Source organism: Patiria miniata, unplaced genomic scaffold (genome assembly GCF_015706575.1).
Source record: "Patiria miniata isolate m_02_andy unplaced genomic scaffold, ASM1570657v1 HiC_scaffold_20, whole genome shotgun sequence".
NCBI classification, from domain to species: domain Eukaryota; kingdom Metazoa; phylum Echinodermata; class Asteroidea; order Valvatida; family Asterinidae; genus Patiria; species Patiria miniata.
The window spans coordinates 14,282,413-14,298,883 of record NW_024037059.1 but is presented as its reverse complement, the minus strand read 5'-3'; the positions used below and the strand labels follow the sequence as shown (position 1 = coordinate 14,298,883).

General features: G+C 36.9%; 1 long non-coding RNA gene across 2 annotated transcripts; it reads right to left on the bottom strand.

Moving 5' to 3' along the window:
• Positions 1–264: 264 nt before the first annotated feature.
• LOC119727487 lies at positions 265–15,501 on the bottom strand. Of its 2 annotated transcripts, XR_005270977.1 has the most exons (3): positions 14,829–15,500; positions 14,292–14,529; positions 265–2,239 (listed from the first exon to the last, which is right to left on the bottom strand). It is a non-coding gene; the product is annotated as an uncharacterized LOC119727487 (long non-coding RNA). The 2 variants fall into 2 exon arrangements; XR_005270976.1 differs by lacking the exon at positions 265–2,239 and having other exon boundaries at positions 13,582–14,529; positions 14,829–15,501.
• Positions 15,502–16,471: the final 970 nt, after the last annotated feature.

Below are 16,471 nucleotides of genomic sequence, written 5' to 3'. Positions count from 1 at the left end.
TATTTGGACTTGCAAGTTTGGGGAGTTAGTGTGCACTAAGATCAACTGATCATGAGTTGATGTAGATAGAGGGCGACTCGCTGGACTTGTCAATGTCTGTGGGCGGGGAACACCATGCCTGCACGCCTCGGGGGACTTGTATGCGTTGGGCTTTTTTTTTGGTCAGCTCAAGTTCAAGGTCAAGTTCAAGGTCAAGTTCAAGGTTAAATAAAAAAAAAATTTACCATTAATTATCAAGTTCAAGTTCAAGGTCAAATAAAAAAAAAAACCAAATTACCATGTCTCACTTGTATTTTATTCCAATTAAATTTTTTCAAATTAAATAACCAGAGGGCACCCCCAATATTTTACAATTTTAACTTATTTAAAAAAAAAAACAAGTTAAAATACGCAAAGGGCGCCCTCTTTGACAAAGTTCAACTTCAAAAACTGTTAGGCACTATAAAGGGCGCCAAGAAAAATTTTCAATTAATTTTTTTGAAGGACGCCCTCTTGTGACGGTTTTCATTTTAACATTTAGTTTGTTCCAAGTGGGCAACCCACACATTGCCGTCTAAAAAATAGATCACAAGAGGGCGCCCTTCAAAAAGTTTTTAAGTTAAACCCCACTGAAGAGAGCCCTTCAGTTGGAACCCCCCCCCCCCCACTCTCCGACATCCAAAGGACATATCTGCTGTCTACTTAGATCAAATTTGCAGCAAGTCTTAGATAATGCATTTGTTTCTTCTCGCAAACATAATTATTGCAAACGAAAAACGTGTCTTGAGAAAAAAATCTTAAAAATACAACTTAAATTTTTCTAGTTTTCAAATTTCAAATTGCCAAATTTGTACTTTTTCCTTGAAATACTGAAATCCACGAATAGCTTAAATTTTTTTCGCTGTTTCTGCAGTAAATTGTGTCAAATTAGCCCTATTTGTATACTTGTATAACCAATTTCTTTTGAATCGTAGCATAGAAAATATGGAATTTATCCAACAGGATATGATAGCAATGTTCTGTGCTGCAAACTTGTACAAATAGACAGCAGATATGTCCAAAAGAAAAACACCATCACATCACAGAAACCTCATTTTAATTAAAGTAGCAAATGAATCTACAATGGCACATTATAATATATTACCTTACCAATAAATATTACCTTGCCAAATACATTCAATTTGTGACTAAAGGCATGATATAAAAATGCAAAATGTTACATTCTTTACCTCAATAAAAATTGGTCATGCATTGTTTTTTTTCTTCTCATTAATAGAACTCTTTTCTCTGAAATGTCGGAAACAGATTCATTAACAGTTAAGTTGATAAAACATTTCATGATTTCAAAGTATATATTTAAACAAATGGTATCACTGCCATCCAAAATTATCAAAACTCAAGCAGTAAAAAGGATACAATGGCAGAGATCAAACAGAACATCATCACATCAGAATTCAACTATTAATGTGTTATTAATATAATCATAAAACTGCCAAATTGATCAATTTATATTGATCAATGATTATAATGTGCCATTGTAGATCTATACAATTATCAATTTTCAGCTTAACTTTTTTTTCAGTTAAAGACAACAGCCCAGGCACATGTCAACAAATTTGTCTGTTTTAGACCTTCATTTTGAGTTACAAACACTCAGAATCAAAAATGAAAAGTCTAGAGAGCATCACAGTTAATGCAATTCATAAGGTTTGTACTTTTGCACGAGTTCAAACTTTACGTCTTAACAAAAACGTTATAAGGAGTGGAGGGTTTTTTGGAGGGGTGGGGTTGTAATGTGCTTATCCTTATTAATTTTGAAAACATTTCAGACTTTTGTGACATGTGCCTGGACAACTAATTCAAATTAATCAATCATAAGAGCAAACCCTTGGCAATGAAAGTACATGTGCTGCCTCACAATAGTTGGGAAAAACATGAGATAACAATTGAAGGATTGCATGGCAAAGAACCTCACTAACTCACAAAAGAGTTTTGTTACATGGTTCTAACTGCGAACTTTTCTTATTGGAAAAAGGTGATTTATTCTTGTCTGGTATTTCTCTTTCCTTGCTTAAATTTTTAGACTCGGAATATTATCTTGTATGATTGGATTGGGACCTCTCATTGCCAAGGATTTGCTCAAAGTTTGCTCCAACAGCAGCCACTTGATCCAGTCCAGCCAATTCCTGTCAGCAGTCTTCCAAATGAGACCAAGGAAACCTCCACCAGGACTCAGCATCTCAGTCATGTGATCAGTCATCTGATGAGGGAAAACAAATTATAAGCCATCAGAGTGTCCTGAAGATTGAAATTAGGTTTAGATCAAGTTACAATATCTGCACGTCAAACGGCTGGTTTTAACACTGTCTTATCGTGCCTGAAGTTTTTTTTAAATTTAATTGCACGAGAACTATTGCGGGAAAACAATGCATGTCTGCATGAAATTGTGACGAAATTTATATTAAAATAATCACGATATTAAGCTTCAGATTGTGAGTTAAGGATGAAGTCAAGGGAATAAAGACATTCATTTTTTCTTAGCAAGAGCCATAATTATTCTTGGCACCACATCTGATTTTTGGAATTTATTTTAAATAATAATTCAGTAAAAGATATCCATTTTATGAATTTGAAATAAAGTTTTGAAACTTCTTTCTAATTAGCTGATGAGAGAAGCTTTCAATGAAACGGTTACAAAAATAAGGGTCAAAACCAGCCGTTTGAAGACGCCCTCTCTAATGTCACTAGCAATTGGGCTAAAGACATTATAAACACAAAAGATACACACATAGCTCACTTTGGTTGCAATCCCCACAGTACAGATTGTTAGTTTCAAACAAGCGAACTGAACCCAGGATTAAAATGAAAATTAAAATGAAAAAAAGTGTGTTTGTTTCGTAAAAACATTAAACAATCAATTTACTGACAGCGTGGTACAAACTACTTTGAGAAGCCAAAATTCAACGTCTAGAATACTTTTTTTCTCGAGTCGTTCAGGAAACCTTGCCAATTTAGTCGTAGTGTGCCAGGCTTGGATCTCAGGAATAACTTGCATGAGCAAGGGGAAAGGGAAGGGCAAGGGACAGGGCATGATGGGTCTTTCATGATGGTAGTTACAATCAAGCAAGTCTTTAGAAAGACGCAGTTGGGACAGGACACGATGGGTCTTTGATGATGGTAGTTGCAATCAAGCAAGTCTTTAGACAGACACAGTTGGGACAGGACACGATGGGTCTTTGATGATGGTAGTTACAATCAAGCAAGTCTTTAGAAAGACGCAGTTGGGACAGGACACGATGGGTCTTTGATGATGGTAGTTACAATCAAGCAAGTCTTTAGAAAGACGCAGTTGGGACAGGACACGATGGGTCTTTGATGATGGTAGTTACAATCAAGTAAGTCTTTAGACAGACACAGTTGGGACAGGTCATGATGGGTCTTTGATGATGGTAGTTGCAATCAAGCAAGTCTTTAGGCAGACACAGTTGGGACAGGACACGATGGGTCTTTGATGATGGTAGTTACAATCAAGTAAGTCTTTAGACAGACACAGTTGGGACAGGACATGATGGGTCTTTGATGATGGTAGTTGCAATCAAGCAAGTCTTTAGGCAGACACAGTTGGGACAGGACATGATGGGTCTTTGATGATGGTAGTTACAATCAAGCAAGTCTTTAGACAGACACAGTTGGGACAGGACACAATGGGTCTTTGATGATGGTAGTTATTTAAAGCAAGTCTTTAGACAGACACAGTTGGGACAGGTCATGATGGGTCTTTGATGATGGTAGTTGCAATCAAGTAAGTCCTTAGACAGAAACAGTTTGAGGTATTTCGTCATCAATCGGTACGCAAAAATATTCCTGATATGGCAAGGAAGCCATGTGGATTTACCAGTACCGTTCAAGACTGATAGACGTGCATCATTAAGTTGACAGAGTTAAAGACTGCATCAAAATTATCTTCTTAGCGATGACTTACCATAATTTACCCCCCCCCCCAAAAGTTTAAAAATAATAAATGCTCTTTTCACAAAATCTTACATGGAAGCCATGTGGATTTACCAGTATCGTTGAAGACGTGCATTATTAAGTTGACAGAGTCAAGGACTGCATCAAAATTATCTTCCTAGTGATGACTTACTATAAAAGGGTTAACCCCCCCCCCCCAAAAAAATACTGTTATTAAAAAAAAAAAATGTTCTTTTCACAAAATCTTACAGTTAATGCTAATAACTTATATTCTCTCAACGAATGGTTTCAAAATCCAGACATCAATGTATCGCAAAATGGGCCTACTTATTTTGTATATTTAAAAAAAATATTTTGTATATTTAAAAGCCTAAAGTATAGCACAACTATTTTTTCAGATTTAGAAATTCTACAAACTAATTCAAGTAGAAATTAAGCCCAGGTTCCCCCACTGAACCTCAGGCACATAAGAAAATTCTGCTAACTTGAAGAATAAGGAAAGAATCAATAAAGAATTTAAAAAACCACACACAAAAACCGACATATGTCCATTTCAAGAAAGTGAAAACTTTGCACAGTTATGAAACGTTAATTAAATAACATTATTGTAGGCTGTTTTCGCAAGATTCCTCCCCCATCAATTCCAAACATGTACATGAAAAATGATAACACCTCCAGTTTGCATAACTTTGCAAGTATAAAGTAAAGCTTAATTAGTTAGCTTATCAACCTGCAAGTTACAATAAAATACTAAATAGGTATTACACAATTGCATTTTTTAATACTTCTAATCTAACAGTCCAAAATGATCAAATTTTAATGATTTTTCACAGCCTAGGGGGTTTAGGGTTAATATAAAATACAGGTACCTTAGCATAAAAAAATACCGTATATTAAATCAAACATCAGCACATGTTGAAGAGGAACAAATAGCTCCTAAAAATTTTCAACTTTCGACTTTCTGACCACTCAACCTCAAATTGTAATGTTACAATTATAGCAGCATTTTAATTTCAATACTGGCCCTACCACTATGCCAACTGGGCTCCCAAACCGCAGTATGGGGTTACGCCATCTCCAGTTACCAAGGTAATAATTACCTAGGCAACACCCTGATGTGAGGTTTTTCCAAGGATCAGGCGCCTCCTATAATGAAATACTCAGAATGACCAAGAACCATCTTTCACCACTGTTAAAATACCAGAAACAAGTACCATAAACCAGCTTCAGAATATCCTTCTGGAATATCTTTGCAGATTTTTCTCTCCTCAATGGTCGACACAGAGAACAGATTGTACTCAGCTGCTACTAATGACCACTTTGGTTTTAACAATTTGTGGAATTTGGAATGTCAAATTCTCCAGATATGAACCTTTCTTGTAACTGATCAGCTTTGACAATTCTGCAGCACCTGAAATCAGTTTCATCTTCAATGACAAACTTTTCAGGTAATAATCAAGACCAGTAACAATGATTACAAACAGCAATCCACCTTCTCCACAACCAATCAACTTTATCTGCTATTGGTCAGTCCACTGTTGACTTCTAGCTGTTGTGGCGTTCTCCTACTTTTCATCGCAATAGCAATGTTTCAATGAATGATCCTTTATTTTATTTTATTTATTTCTTATTTACCCTGGGGAAACCTCTCAGTGGTACACTGTTTTCCCAGAGGTGCCCAGCAATTATACAGAACAATTCATTAAAAACTACAATTACAGAAACACTAAAAATAGTTCTTACTTTCATATTGTCGAAGGTACAAACATTTTCAATAGCAACATCTATGATCTGGGATGTTCCAAAATGATGAAGTGATTTTTCCACAAATGTGATGGATAATCTAATCAACTATTGTTTGACCAGTCACAGACAGTCAAAATTCAATCCTCTTCCCCTGCTATGCCTTTTACACAGGCTAGTCACCAACAGTCAGATCATTATTTGTTATAGGCACTGAGACAATCAAATTCACTCAACAGACAAAATCAGGTAATCAGCTGGCTGATCAATCTCCTTCAGTCAAGGCATAGCTGTATCAGGTTTCATAACAATCACAGCCAGTCAACCCTGCTTTAGAGCAGGGAGCACTCAACTACTAAAATCAGTCACTTGTATGTTGATTGCTGGGCTGGCCTTCTTGAAATTGCCAGCCAGAGAGGGAGGGTTAACAACTCATCAGATTCCTCCAGCAATTACATAACTGCCGCTACAAATGACAGCCATCAACATTTATCAAAGCTGTCAGCTGATGTTTCAAACAGTTTTCCACTGCCATGAACTATATCAGCTTTTTTGGGTGTAAATCCAGAACTTTACGAATATACGCCATGTGAAGTAATGAACTCATAAAAAGGGAAGCATGGTTTAGACAACCAGAGCTATAACTCAGTGTTTAGTCGGTATTTAAAAAAAAAGTTCTGTTTAACTCATGCTCCTAGTCACCACTGGTGATAACAACATTCTGGCACTGGCTTCTATGATCAGTAAAGTTTAAACACTGTGATTCCAAAACAATGCTCTCCACAAACCATCACCCTCATCAGTGGTCATGATCAGTTAATTTGAAATTCAGTGATCATCCTCTTAATTAGTTACCGAGCACTGCTTTTCCGCAACTGATCCATATTCTAATCACTGCTCAACAATGATCTTGATCTGTAATGATTAAATACTGAATTGCATTTGCAAGTTTTGCATCTTATCTCACCAATCACATATTAAATCAATGAAAACTTCCGTCAGTGAATTCTCAATTAGTGACAACACTTGATCCTTTCTCATAACTGACCGAGTGACACTATAGCAATTAGTTGTCACTAAAACTGACCCATTGTCTCTACATAAATTTCCAATAGTGGAGGTCAATAAATAGATCAATTTTCTAACTTCACTTTAAGTTGCATTCCACATAATCTTCACCAAATTTGTTTTTTTTTACTTTTTGGTGTGCTTTTTTTTGTGATATTGTATTAATACATTTTCATCTTGTGTGTTTTATTCCAACCAAGTAGCTCCTTTTTTCCTTTTTCTAGGGACGTCTTCAAGCCTCTGGAAAAAAAGGGTTTTGTTTTTGGGCACTTTGCAAGCACACCAGCTCCCGGTCCATACACTATCAACACTGATTGTGGGGCGGGAACCAGCTTACCCCACGAGAATTATTGTCCTACAGCCAATAATTCAAAATTGTAATAAATCAATTTCTAAACATGGGCCGTAAATCAAATTAGTTTTGCCCAGTTTTGCCCGGTCAGTGTCTCATTCAAAATGTTTGTATTGCTAGGATAAACACAGAAAATGCATCTTTAGGTTTAAAAATGTATTTTTAATGTCGTTACCGTTAAGCGTACGAAACTACTTTATTCGACTATTTACTACAGTTTATTCTACTGGAGGCAGAATAAACATCACAATGACACTTTGATTAAAATCAATGTCATCAGGCCAAAACAAAATTGTGTGTTCACTGTAACGGCTTAAAAATTATCCAGGTTGGTAGGAAGGAAACCAATTAATTTTGTAATTTGTTTACATTTGTCCATCAGTCATTTATACTTCATTGGTTTCCTCTTAGATACCCACTTTTAACTATTGAACTTGGTTTAATTAACCTGTTTTACTGTTCAATCAACAGGAAACATACAAAACTTGTTTATGTTCCAAATATACTTCGTTTTTAATTTTTGGCCAAAGAGGTCAGTAACTTGACGTAAAAAAATAGAGGGAGGTCGGGTAACTGTAAACACACAATTTGTTATTAACCTTAACCATTGCACTTTTTCTTTTTTTATGGGGGATCCTTTCTGATCTTTGGCACAATTTGCTTAATTGAATTTCAAGTAATATGTGAAGATTTTCAACTGAGCTAAATATTTTAAATTTATTGAAGAGCATGGGCGTCCCCAGGATTTTTTCTAGAGGGGGGCAAAACACACTTTCCCAAAAAAATTCTTAAGTTTTCAAGCATTTTCTCGATTTATCTTTTTTCGAGGGTGGGCAGGGACATTAGTCCCCCCCCCCCCACCCCTAAGGGGGAAGCGCCCCCTTGCACCCCCCCCCCCCCCCCCCGACGCCCATGTTGAAGAGTTTATTTCCAAAATGTGATATTTCAAAGTGAAATAATTTGATGGTTATGAAACCATATAGAACAAATGAGCACTGTTTCTAAACTATATTTCTTGCATTATAACAGCCGTCGAAACTGACTTTGGGCAGCCATGAGAAGGCAGGATTCTAAAAGATAACAAAATGGTGTACAGGGTGGTTAAAAAAAGGACATCCATATTTTGACAACAATTTTCACCTATTTAAAAAAAAATATTTTTAACTGTCGATTAGTAGCTATTAAAGTACTGGCCTTTAAGCAAATATGATGAAAAAATCATTGCATTGCACATTTCGTCGTTGAGCTATATGCTAATTTGAACATTTCATATGCGAAACCTGTTTGTCCACGGAGGTATACATTCCCTTCGCTTGACTGAGCTCAGCTATTGATGCTTTACTTGCAAGGGCATGACATTTGATTGTTATGTTATGTAATGTTATTCAACAATGAACTTAAGCCAACAGCTCATTGAGTAGATGATCTTAACACTGACATGAATAATTGTTACCAGGGCAAAATATATTTTGGTGCGAAGGTTTTTCTAATTTTTATGAACTACGAAAACGTCCAAATTACCCGTGGACAAGACTGATTTTGGTGACTTGTATTCAAATTAGCATAATATCACTATTTTGGCGACTTTTACTTAACTTTTTTCACCATGCATGGTTAAAGGCCTGTACTTTACCACTATGTAAAAAAAAAATATTTAAAATAAGTTCATTAAGTACATGTAGGTGAAAATTGCTGTCAAAAGTGGGTGTCCTTTTTTTATCCACCCTGTATATCGTCTTTTGGAAATGAACTCTTCATGTTTGTTTTCTGTCAAAAGCGACATTATGCAAAATTATAAATAACTGGGCTGATTAGTTTCGAACTAAAACCTCTTACTACCACTATAGGCTTACACCAAACCTTGTTTTTTTTTAAAATCAAGTTCTTTCCAAAGCACCCCGGAAACCAACAATTCTCCACAAACATATTTTTAAAACATTTTCAAAGGTGTGTTAACCAGTTCACGTTGGATGGCGTGTATACACGCAAAGGTTATGTGGTATTCGGAACGGATGATGGATAAACACGTAACGAGCGAGGCAGGAAATATCGGTCTGCGACCCACTTGCAACGAGTGAGGCCAGAAATATCAGGGTGTACTACCTGCAGATAACAGCCTGAACCTGTCCGGCATCGAGGCTCATGAAAAACAATCCTGCACCTGGGTCTGGTCAATGTCAAAATAATCCCGGCGCGAACTGGTTAACAAATTATATATATGATATATATGGGTGTTGCTATTTAAGTAGTAATTAATAAGTCCTACATGTACCACGGTTAAATTTTAGAGAAGAGAGTTATTTTGACTCAGATTTGTTTAATCACACTATAAGTTTTGTGATAATTGATGTCTGGAGATTGAGAACTTGTTTGTATCCAAATGAAGAGTTGCATTCCCTGTGCTCTTCAATAAATTTGATTTCTTTTTCATGAAACATTTTCATCTTGCATGTTTTGTTCCAACCACAAAACTCTGTTTTCTTTTTCTGGGGGAATCCAGTGTGATCCTCTGAAAATGGCACTATTTTAGACACAAACAGATCCTGGTCCATCAGAACTGATTGTGGGGGCCAGAATCAGCATCTACATCTGTTAAGTAACAACTGATTCAATAACTAAACGTGAGCCGATTTTGTTTGGTTAATGTCTCATTCACAAGTGAAAAATGTTCGAATTGCTAGAAAAATAGTAATTTAGAAAAGGACTCTATGGGTGGGGGATGAAATTTGAAAAAAAGCACAGAGAATGCAACTTCAATTTAATGTTTGACCAAATACCATAGTCAAACATTCATGGCTAGAATTTGTCAATAAAATTAAGATAAGAAATTGAAACTTTTCACTCAATCTAAGACAGCAAAGAAAAAAGAATAAAGCGTTTGTTAGATATTTTACATATTGCATGTTTCTTGATCTTTATCAGAACTAAGCAAAGCATGGCATTAATTGAAAAAGTAAGGGGGTATTTACCCCCCCCCCCAATATTTTATAAAGACTACCCTTTTCCATTTAAATGCCATTTTTTTCACCAATGCCTTTTTTGTTTGTTTAAGAAGTGCCCTTTTTTCCTGAACAAGTGCCCTTTTCAAAAAGAAGTGGTGCCCTTTTTTGTGCCCCCTTCCGTCAACATTTCACCACGGATGTGCAAGTTCCCTTTTCAAAAAATGTTAACCCCCCCCCCCCAAATAAAAATGACTGTGCTACGCCACTGTCATGTATGAAGCTGTGACAACTGACAACGAAACAAAAGTTCCTCAAGCTGAGCCATCAACAACAAAGTATCACTAGCTAAACTAATATTGATGCAAGTCCAATCAGCAACTAACTACAATTTCTTTTGAATTTCAACAATTCAAATCATCAGTCTTCAAAGCTTTGATTAATCCACATTTTTCTGATCCATGTGTGATTCGTTTACGTTTGCCTTAAATTTCACATAGGAAACAACTTTTAAAAAGAGAATTTCTGGCACGGTTCATAAATCTTTATCTCCCCAAAGTGCCCATTGATTTTTTTTTCACTTAAAAAGTTGGATCGTGAGTGGAGACCTCAATCCACAGTTTTGTTCAAAATGGTATGACACATTCAAGTTTGTTTGTTTTGGGTTTTTTGGAGAGGGGGGGGGGACAGGATGAGGGAATAATTTTGATAGGACAGTAATTGCAAGGTGTAGAGGTTGGCTTCTATTTAGTCCAAGAAAAGACTAGAGAAGCTATATAATAGCAACCTAGGGTACACCCAAGGCAGAAGAACAAGGAGGCATGTGTATGGAGACATACAAGGAGCTGCAAGAAGTTCAGTCAAAGTTCCCCAGATATTAAAATTACAGCACCTATTGTAAAAGAGGGAATCGTAATAACTGCAATACTTCGATCCATTTGCCTCAAATTTCACATAGGAAACAACTTTTAAATGAGATTTTTCTGCCACGGTTGATAAATCTTTATCTCCCTAATTGCCCGTCAATTTTGAAAAAATTATTGATTTCTTCACTTAAAGAGTTGGATCGTAAGTGGAGCCCTCAATCCACAGTTCTGTTCAAAATGGTATGATACATTCAAGTTTGTTTGTTTTTTGGAGGGGGAAGGGAAACAGGATGAGTAAAATCATTAAAATATCGTATCGTATCGTATAAAAAAAATAGAAAAAGGTAACCAATGCATTTATAATGTAAGGTGTGCCCCTACATTTGTAGAAGCTTTGGATTTTAAAATAATGTCTCCATCTTTATATAGAAACTTTATGGTTCTTTTACTCTGCTCTAGATGGAAATAAATGTCAATGAATTGAATTGAAACAAGATCAGACAAGAATGGGAAAAGAAAGATGAAGTAAAGATGGCAATGAATAAAGAATAAATACTGAGGGCTGAGTACCAAAGAAATGGTTGCCCAAAAGGAAGGGAGGGGATGACTCTCAGAGGTGACTTGCAAGCAGCTTACATGACCCTGTCTGCTACAATGTGACTGACCATCCACATTAAAATTATGTGCACAAGACCGACAAACTACATGTACATGAATGACCCTAGCAATGTACTTGCCATGAGTCAGAGGGACTTTGTAATCAATGGTAAGCACCAACTCACATTAACCAAGACTTTGGACACATGATGGAGCAAATAATTAAGACTTCGGTTGTACATCATTTGGGTTTTGTATTCTAAAAGGGATCATTTTCAAACTTTATTCATTCCTATTTTGTGATCCACGAGACTGACATAGCCCCTTCATGACCAGAGAAGTGCAAAAAGATTTGTATGACCCATCTCTAATTAACCCTTAGGACACCCTTTGATTAGACAATATACAGTGTAAGTGCAAAATTCTACACAGGAATAGTTGCATGTGATAAAAGTTGGGCTTTTGGTTGTTGTACTACAGTTAAGCAGAGGAAATTAAGGACTAAAAGATCTAGCAAACTTGGCAAATGCACATAGGATGAGGAATTGATAAAATTGTTTTTGTGTATTTGGAAAAGAAGCCAAAAATTAGCCATAGATTGAAAGGGAAAGCAACAAGTATTGAACTAATTGTCAGCTACATGTTATCCTGATCCAGACTGGCACCTACAAATTAAAATGGCGCACTTCGAAGCCTACCCAACTTTCCTTGTGTAGTTTTGCCAAACTTCTTTGTTGACAAACCTCAAATTCATGCAGTAAAATACAAGTACTTTTACCTTATTATTATGCTTGCTATTTAACCCTCTGTGAACAATTTCGGTTTCATAAAATTTCATCCGAAATTCAAAAACGGTAGCGTCCGGAAATTGGGCACAAATCGGCGGATTGTTCCCTAACGTGGCGCACTTGAATAAATCTCGGAAAATTCCAAATTAACATTTAAGAATTTAAATAATTATTATCTCTACTTACATACCCAGCCAGATGTTTGTCAGAAAATGTTTTTCTTATTTTTTGGGGCATTCTTAAAGGGTTCACTTCGCACTTGAAAATAAAATCGGAAAATCATGCCAAAAGAAAATTTTTCTTCTGACTTTGTTACGGGTAAATAAACTCGCAATTTACTCGTAATTTAGGAGTGTTTAGAACTTGATGAAATTTCTCTTTCTGTGAAATTTTAGTTAAATCTTTTGCTCTAGCTAGGCGCTACAGGCGAAAAATCAAAGTGTGCCACGTTAGCGGCCGCGCCACGTTAGGGTACATCAATAATACATCTGTAGCTTGCTTAAATCTATCATCATGCTGACTCAATATTGTTCTCAAACATTGACAGAAATAAGACCATTTTCACTTCATTATCTGTCAGCAAATGATTATCAATATCAAAGTTGATGGTTAAGATGAGTATTTTCTTTTACCAAAATCTTCAACCCTCATCAAAACAGGTACATGTAGCTCAGAGATTTAAAGTGTCAAAACTTTTCTAATCAATGATTTAAGAATGTTTAAATTTTGTTATAAACAAGGGCAGAATTGTTTGAGAAAATTGCATATTATGCAGTGACAGAAACTACATTTTTACATGTTCAGAAAAAAATCTTTTCACGTATTTCAGTTTTCAGAATCAAATATCAGGTAAATGAACTCAATAATTTTGAAGACTAATTGAAATCAATATGAAATGAAACAACTAAAAGCCGATCTGTTCTAGCAACCAAAGATAGAGTATGTGTGTACAATTTGCCACCCAAAATTTTTGAGAATATGTAGCAACAGTTCATAGGCATATAGGATCATTTGCTGTTCATGCATACATTGTTTCGAATATTAACATCACTCAAAATCAAAAAGAAGAGTGTTCAAAACCTAATATGTGGAAGTTTCAGATATTTCACTTTTTAATTCATTTAAGAAAATATTGAAAAACCAAGCATGACGTTTTGATCACTAAACACCATTTCGTCAATAGTACTCTTTATCAAAAAAAAACCCAGTGAATTGATCGTTGGAAATCATGTACATTTCTTGATTTCTTTGAAATGACAGCAAGCTAAACAAAATAATTTCATGGCGTGTTTAGTACCAGTACGATCTTTAATTTAATCCAAGTAAGCATTTGTATAATAGTATGGGAGGTTAATTTTGGGGCAACTACAAATGATCCTATATGCCTTTAAATAGTTTGGAGAAGAACTCTTCAATTAATAGTTGTTTTTCACTCAGATCTCTCCTATGATATGCAAAACCTGCTCCATCAAGTTAAGAACATGTGCACTGTACTGTAAGAGGTTGGCAGCAAAAGAGAACTTGAATGTACAATTGCAATGTGACAGTTTTATCTGCTTGCAAACAATTAGGAAAGTCACTGGACACTTAATGCAAATAATTCAATTTTATTGCATTTGTCTTTGACAGTCCACACAAATGAAATTTCTTCTTATGTTTATATAAATCAAATCACACATAATTCTTTTGAGGGAGAATTTCAATTCCTCTGTCTTTCAGAAATGATTGTCATGATCGTTGCTGAGAAATTGTTTTCATTTCTCTTTCTTCTCCAAATTACAATATACTGTCCAGGATGCTGTTGGGGAAAAGTATCAAAGTTTGTTTCAATCAGAATGTTGAGGACAACAATCTTATTCACAAGAATCAAGTTCGAGAATTATGGTCTTGTGCGGACAAAATTTCATTTACAAATGAAATCTGAGGTTCTTTGGTGCACATTGTGATGAGTTTTGATGGAGCAGGTTGTATTCTTGGTTTGACTCACCCTTAAGGTCATCTCAGTCAGCATGGTGATGATCATCCAGCCTGTCCTGCCTAATCTAGGCACTTCTTTCATATGGCGTGTAGGCCAAGGTAGACATCCAGGCCAGGGCATCATGGGTTATGGTGTGGATGGCTTCGATGCCGCCAGGGAAAAGCCTCAGCAGGCAGTCATTCAGGATAGTCTAGGCACTGGTCTGGTCCAATCCAGCGTCAGCATGGTTTGCAAAGGTCAGTCTCTTCTGAGGAAAGATTTAAAAACCAACAGTTAAACCTTCATTTGCTAATTTCCCTTTCAATTCCCCAGTCAGCAATGAAAAGAAAATCAGAAACTGAAACTGAGAGTGATTTGTCCTTTGAAAATTCAAAAGGGATCAGGGTTTTGATTGAATGTTATCTCATATTATCCATTTGTGGACAATGGTAAAAATATGGACAAAATAGGGAAGACAGTGATTCCTTGGTCCAACAAGTTTACTGATAAAGTGATATTCTGTCTTTGACACATTTTAATATGAAGAATTCATTGACGAACACTCACCAGTTTGGAGCACTCAATCATCCTGAGAGAAGCCAGAGAAGATGTGTTGATGACCTCAGGACGGTGCCTCATCCCTCACAGACATCCTGAGCTGCCTGTCTGCACCTTGGTTCCCATGGCAGAAGATCAATAGGTACCATCTATGTACACAGCATCTGTCCAGATACAGCCTCCCACAAAGAAGTGCTACATGGCAGATATGAGATTGAAGATGGAGTGAACCGCAAGCAACTCATGGAGCAACTAAGTTCGAGTTTTGAAAGTAAAGACCAGTCAAATCTCAGTTCACTGGTTTTCCTGTGCATGTAAAACTTGAGCGCGGTGAAGGCCTTGAAAATGAAGGTGCGGTCATGGCGGTTGATTTTCAAAAGAGCCGTCTCATTCTCACCAGGCTCGACAACTTCAAGTACTCCGCTGGTCCTGGCCCACGATGAATCCTTGCTGAGTCCTTAGTCAGCGATGAGGCCTCTGTTCCTGGAGTCAAAATCCTTGTGAGAGATGATTATTTCGCAGGCTTTTTGCAGTGCAGTGCACTCGCCAGGCTGGTGGAAACTCAATAACACTTGCGTGGCATGTGTATTGCACTGGTTTGGCCTCACTAGATAGAGGGCACTTGCGAATGTGTGTACAGTAAATGCGGTAGATAAAATAGGTTCGGGGTCCTTCCCAAAAAACCGACATCATAATTATCTTAATGGAGATTAAAGTTGATCACCATTCCAAATGATCCAGCGAACAAACATCCCCTATTTGACAGCTTTAGTTCGGGAAATTTCCCTTTATCAGGAAAACTTCCCTTAACAGGATCACCACCGGGAAGGTAGCTGTCATGATCCCATGTTAGTAGAGAGCAGAAGGAGGGGGGGGGGGGGGGGGAGTAGAAATTAGATGGTGCGTGCAAAATGCAAAGTAGGGGTGGAGAAGAGAGGAAACAGGGAAGAGAAAAGGTAGAAATGAAACGGTGCGTGCAAGTGACAGAAGAAATGAATAGAGGATGGAGGGAGAAGGAAAAGTAGACATGGACCAGTGCGTGCGAATGATGATAGAAAGGGGATGGACGAAGGGGACTGAAGGTGGGGATGGAGGGTGGGGATGGAGGTTGGGGATAAAGGGTAGAGGAAAGGGGGGAGGGAATGTACGGTGATGAGCCGGTCAGGAATCACCAGGGGGAATATGGGAAAGTCTTGTCTCAACTATGGCTGCAGTGCAATGACCAGCTCCAGCGTTTCACAGTGAGATGCAACTCAGCAGATGGAGGGACCATCTACTCAAGCAAATGGTTACTACAGAAAAGTCACTGTAAGCTTACCAATAGTCAGTTTGCTTGTGGTATAAATCAAGAGTACACAACTGAATAGCCAAATTCCCCTACCTTTTGGTGGGTGGGGTTTTCTATTGGAAATGGCAAAATAAGCACAGAAGCAGAGTCATTTATCAAGACATCTTGCAGTAAGCTAAAAAATTAAAGTTCAAATTACATGAAAACCACAACATTTGGGCAAACTCCCTCTTTTGGGGGTGGGGCACTATTCATAATTAGAGGGGTGGGAAAATTAAAAATAACAAAATAATACAATATCAATCCAAACCGATGTCATTTTTTTCTGATTTTGGCACATTTCAATTGCACTTCAATTGCATTT